Below are 6,010 nucleotides of genomic sequence, written 5' to 3'. Positions count from 1 at the left end.
CCTCTCTTATCAGATTCCTTTTTATGTTTGCCTTTTTTCTTAAGTCCTTCTCCTCTTTTACCTACCACCTCCTAAAGTCTCACCATTCCCTCACCCACCCGGACTCACCTAACACCTGACGAAGGCCCGAAACGTTGACTGCTCGTTTCCATGGATGCCGCCCGACCTGCTGAGTTCCCCCCGTGTTGCCCTCACCTATCAACTGCCAGCTTGTACTCCTCTGGCTTCTGCCCCTCCCCTTTCCAGTCCTGGCCTAAAACGTTGATTGTTTATTCCACTCCAAAGATGTTACCTGACCTGCTCAGTTCCTCCACATTTTGCGTGTGTTGCTCATATTTCCAGCACCTACAGAATCTCCTGTGTCTAATACTAACTTATAATGTCAGAATCATACGCTTACCCGCCCTCTGAAAACAGTCATCGGGGGCAGCAAAAAGAAGACAATTAAAGTGCTTAAATTATCTTTGCCTCGTCTCCGGGTCGAGCAGCCGGCTGGAGGGGAATCACATGCAGACACGGAGGCGGGGTCACGTAAAGAGTCCGCCGGGTCCGGAGAATTTCCGAATTCCCCGCTGGCTCCGGACGGCCTTCACTGACCGTCCGCAGGCAGGGCGCACCAGAGCGGCGTTGTCGTGTCAGCCACTGGGGCTTGCGTGAAATCCGGCGTTCCGTCCAAGAAGGCGGCATTTAAACTTCGCTGTGTTTGAAGGAAGAGTTTAAATCCTTAGCTGTACTCCGGCATTTCGTACACCGGATCCGGGTGCCTGTGGAGAGCGATCACCTTGCATGCCTTTGTGTCTGGTGTAATTGGTAAAAAAAACGACCCGGTAAGAGTTCGTAAAACACTTCATTGATTTTATATATATATATGTGGAGGTTGAAAAAACGCGGATTCAAGGCCTAATTGGATTTGGTACAGCTTCGCTTCCGATCATTCTGTTTTGTTTGCTTGCATTACTGTAGCCAAGAACGAGTTCTGTAACTGTTCGAGTGTGTAGCTTCTCGCCCAATGATTACATTTTGAATATTTTTAAGAATGCATATGACAAGGAAAGCACTCCGTTCGACATTGGGTATTCAGTTGGTATTATATAATAAATATCACCAGAGAATATTTAATGCACGGCCTCTCTGCACAATACTGGAAATCAACCAGCGTTGTGTTCTAGCACTTTATCCGAAATTATAATCATGCTAAAGTTGTTTAAATGCAACCTTTAAAGAAATTGTTATTTAATAAGAGATTAAAGAAATTGAATAACTTAGTACTTATTTTACTGGAGTTCTTTGAGGACATAATGAGTGCAGTGGATAGAGGGGAACGGGTGGATGTCGTATACTTTAATTTCCAGAAGGTGTTCAATAAGAGACTTATAAATAAGATACGGATGCATGGAGTCGGAGGAAGTGTATTGGCATGGATAGTGGATTGGTTAACCAATAGAGGGCAGAGAGTTGGTATAAATGGGTGTTTCTCCAGTTGGCAGTCAGTGGTGAGTGGGGTGCCACAGGGGTTGGTGCTGGGCCCACAGCTGTTTACCATTTACATTGATGATTTCGAAGAGGGGTCTGAGTCTAGTGTAGCAAAATTAGCTGATGACACTAAACTGAGTGGAAAAGCAAATTGTACAGAGGATGTGGAGAGTCTGCAGAGGGATATAGATAGGTTAAATGAGTGGGTTAAGGTCTGGCAGATGGAATACAATGCTGGTAAATGTGAGATCATCCACTTTGGAAGGAATAATAGAAAAGCAGATGATCATTTAAATGATGAAAGATTGCAACATGCTGTTGTGCAGAGGGTCTTGGGAGTGCTTGTTCGTGAATCGCAAAAAGCTGGCTTGCAGGTACAACAGGTTATTAAGAAGGCAAACAGAATGTTGGCCTTCATTGCTAGAGGGATTGAATTCAAGAGCAGGGAGCTCATGCTGCAACTATACAGGGTACTGGAGTACCTAGAGTACTGTGCGCAGTTCTGGTCTCCATACTTGAGGAAGGATATACTGGCTTTGGAGGCAGTAGAGAGGAGGTTCACCAGGTTGATTCCAGGGATGGAGGGGTTAACCTTTGAGGAGAGATTGAGTTGCCGGGAACTATACTCTCTGGAGTTCAGAAGAATGAGAGGGGATCTTATAGGAACATACAAATTTTGAAAGGGATAGATAAGGCATTTGATAAGGTACCCCAAGTAAGGCTTATTGAGAAAGTAAGGAGGCATGGGATCCAAGGGTACATTGCTTTGTGCATCCGGAATTGGCTTGCCCACAGAAGGCAAAGAGTGGTTGCATGAAGGTCGGTCACCAATGGAGTGCCTCAGGGATCTGTTCTGGGACCCTTACTCTTTGTGGTTTTTATAAATGACCTGGATGAGGAAGTGGAGGGATGGGTTAGTAAGTTTGCTGATGACACAAAAGTTGGAGGTATTGTGGAGAAGGCTGTCGGAGGTTACAGCGGGACATTGATAGGATGCAAAACTGGGCTGAGAAGTGGCAGATGGAGTTCAACCCTGATAAGTGTGAAGTAGTTCATTTTGGTGGGTCAAACGTGATGGCAGAATATAGTATTAATGGTAAGACTCTTGGCAGTGTGGAGGATCAGAGGGATCTTGGGGTCCGAGTCCATAGGACTCTCAAAGCAGCTGCGCAGGTTGACCCTGTTAAGAAGGCGTACGGTGTTTTGGCCTTCATCAATCGTGGAATTGAATTTAGGAGCCGAGAGGTAATGTTGTAGCTATATAGGACACTGGTCAGACCCCACAGAGTACTGTGCTCAGTTCTGGTCACCTCATTACAGGAAGGATGTGGAAGCTATAGAAGGAGTGCAGAAGAGATTTACAAGGATGTTGCCTGGGTTGGGAAGCATGCCTTATGAGAATAGGTTGACTGAACTTGGTCCTTTTCTCCTTGGAGTGAAGGGGGATGAGAGGTGACCTGATAAAGATGTATAAGATGATGAGAGGCATTGATTCTGTGGATAGTCAGAGGCCTTTTCCCAGGGCTGAAATGGTTGCCACAAGAGAAAATAGTTTAAGGTGCTGGGGAGTAGGTACAGAGATGTCAGGGGTTAGTTTTTTACTCGGTGAGTGCCTGGAATGGGCTGCCAGCGATAGTGGTGGAGGCGGATGCGATAGGGTCTTTTAAGAGACTTTTGGATAGGTACATGGAGCTTAATAAAATAGAAGGCTATAGGTAAGCCTAGTAATTTCTAAGGTAGGGACATGTTCAGCACAACTTTGTGGGCCGAATGGCCTGTATTGTGCTGTAGATTTTCTATGTTTTAAGGTGGAAGTAGGAAAGTTGTTTCCATTGGTATGTGAGACTAGAACTAGGGGACATTGCCTCAAGATTTAGGGGAGAAGATTTAGGACGGAGATGAGGAGAAACTTTTTTCCCAGAGAGTGGGGAATCTGTGGAATTCTCTGCCCAGGGAAGCAGTTGAGGCTTCTTCACTAAATATATTTAAGAAACAGTTAGATTGGTTTTTACATAGTAAGGGAATTAAGGGTTATGGGGAAAAGGCAGGTAGATGGAACTGAGTTTATGGACAGATCAGCCATGATCTTATTGAATGGCAGGGCAGGCTCGATGGGCCGGATAGCCTACTCCTGCTCCTAATTCTTATATTATTTTAGTATTTTCTGCACTTTCTAATTTTGAATTAGTTTGAGGGAATTGTAGCGACCTCAAATAATCTCCGTCCACATTTGGATGGTGTGAAGGACTTTTGCATCTTTGCTCTGGTGTTGATGGAATTGCTACTTTAGGCAATAACTCACTCAGTGGGTTGAGTAGCATCTGTTGTGGGTGGGGCTGGTGAGGAATGTTTCTTGTTTTGGCTTGAAACCTTGCATCATGATTAAGGTTGGAGAGGGAACATGGCCAGCATGAAGTGGTTAACTATGTTCCCCACTATTCTGGGTCTTGATGCAGGGTTTAAACATTAAACATTGAAAGAGGCACACAGACACACACAGAAACCACTAATTTCCTCAAAATCCAGGCATTCCAAACTTTTCTGAGCCATGGACCCCAGGTTGGGAACCTCTGCTCTAAATGTTGGGCATAGTTACAGAATTATTGGTATAGTGATGCAGACCATGGAGGGTTAAAGCCAGCATGCATTTTTGTGAGATATGTGAACTTAATTCACAAATACTTGCAAGAAAAAATCTGCAGAAATCAAGGTAAAACACACAAAATGCTGGAGGAACTCAGCAGGTCAGGCAGCATTTATGGAAAAGAGTAAACCATTGATGTTTCAGACCTATCACCTACGACATTGTATTTCTTCCTGCCCCACCCCCACCTTCGTGATCTGATATTTTTTTCCCCCCTTCCTTTCCAGTTCTGATAAAGGGCCCTGGTCTGAAATGTCAACTGTTTATTCTTTTTCCATAATGCTGCCTGGCCTGCTGAGTTTCTTCAGCATTTTGTGTGTGTTACTAATACTCATTTCAATCCTTTTTAAGCCCTCATCCTCTGCTGTCATCCTTTTTAAGCCCTCATCCTCTGCCATCCTTTTCCTCTGTCCTGTCTGCTATGCTAATGAATGGTGCCATCCCTACTGCTATAGTTGACAGGATTCTCAAGAACATCTCTATTTGAGACCATAAGATCTATATCTCAGAACTCAGCCATTTGGCCCATTGAGTTTGCTCCACCATTTCATCATGGTTTATTCAATGTTCCTCTCAGACCCAGTCTTCTGCCTTCTCCCCGTATCTCTTCATGCCCTGACTAATCAAGAATCTGTCAACCTCTGCCTTAAATATACATAAAGAATTGGCCTTCACAATTGCCTGTGGCAAAAAATTCCACAGGTTCACCACTCTCTGGCTAAAGAAATTTCTCCTCATCTCCATTCTAAAAAGATGTCCTTGTATTCTGGGGCTGGGGCTCTGGTCTTAAGACTCTCCCACTTTAGGAAACATCCTTTCCACATCCACTCTATCAAGGGCTTTCAACATTCGATAGGTTTCAATGAGGTCACCCTCATTCTTATGAATTCTAGTGAATGCAGGCTCAAAGGCATAAGATGCTATTCATATGACAAGCCATTCAATCCTGGTTTCATTTTTGTGAACCTCCTTTGAACCCTCTCCAGTGTCAGCATATCCTTTCTAAGATGAGGAGCCCAAACCTGCTCACAGTACTCACCAGTGCTTTATCATCACATCCTTGCTTTTATATTCTAGTCCTCTTGAAGTGAATGCTAACATCGCATTTGCGTTCCTCACCACAGACTCAACCTGCAAATTAACCTCTAGGTACTCCTGCATGAGGTCTCCCAAGTCACTTTGCAATTCAGATTTTTGAATTTTCTCTCTATTTAGAAAATAGTCATCCCTTTCATTTCTTCTACCAAAATGCATGACCATACCCTTGCTGACAATATATTCCATCTGCCATTTCTTTGCCCATTCTCCTAATGTGTCTAAATCTTTCTGTAGACTCTCTACTTCCTCAAAGCTACCTGTCCCTATTTTCATCTCATCTGCAAACTTTGCAACAAAGCCATCAATTCCATCTTCCAAATCTTTGACGTATAACATAAAAAGAATTGGTCCCAACACAGACCTCTGTGGAACACCACTAGTTACCAGCAGCCAACCAGTAAAGGTTCTTTTATTCATGCTCTTTGCCTCCTGCAAATCAGCCACTGCTTTATCAATGCCAGTATCTTTCCTGTAATAGCATGTGCTCGTAACTTGTTAAGCAGCCTCATGTACAGCACCTTGCCAAAGGCCTTGTGAAAATCCAAGTAAACAACTACTGACTCCCCTTTGTCTAACCTGCCTGCTATTTGCCCAAAAAAATGCTAACAAATTTGTCAGGCAAGATTTTCCTTTAAGGAAACAGTACTATCTTTGATCTACTTCATCATGTGCCTTATCCTTAATCATGGACTTCACCATCTTCCCAACCACTGAGGCCTAAGCAAAGCTCCTTCAGAAAGCAAGGAGACATGGAGTCCAAAGAGACCTTGCTTTGTGGATCCGGAATTGACTTGC

The 6,010-nt window shown here is 43.9% G+C and overlaps 1 protein-coding gene across 2 annotated transcripts in view; it reads left to right on the top strand.

The window, feature by feature from the left end:
- The first annotated feature begins 498 nt into the window (after positions 1 to 498).
- Positions 499 to 6,010, top strand: part of echdc1 (enoyl CoA hydratase domain containing 1) — a 43,179-nt gene continuing 37,667 nt past the window's right edge. The window contains exon 1 of one of the 2 annotated variants that reach the window (XM_059981524.1): positions 499 to 827. The gene's annotated coding sequence lies outside the window, so the exon portion shown is untranslated. The remainder of the gene's footprint in view (positions 828 to 6,010) is intronic. The other variant, XM_059981523.1, reaches the window with a different exon arrangement.

The sequence above is a fragment of the Hypanus sabinus genome, chromosome 10 (genome assembly GCF_030144855.1).
Source record: "Hypanus sabinus isolate sHypSab1 chromosome 10, sHypSab1.hap1, whole genome shotgun sequence".
NCBI lineage: Eukaryota > Metazoa > Chordata > Chondrichthyes > Myliobatiformes > Dasyatidae > Hypanus > Hypanus sabinus.
The sequence above is the reverse complement of the archived record's forward strand: the minus strand, read 5'-3'. Positions and strand labels throughout refer to the sequence as shown.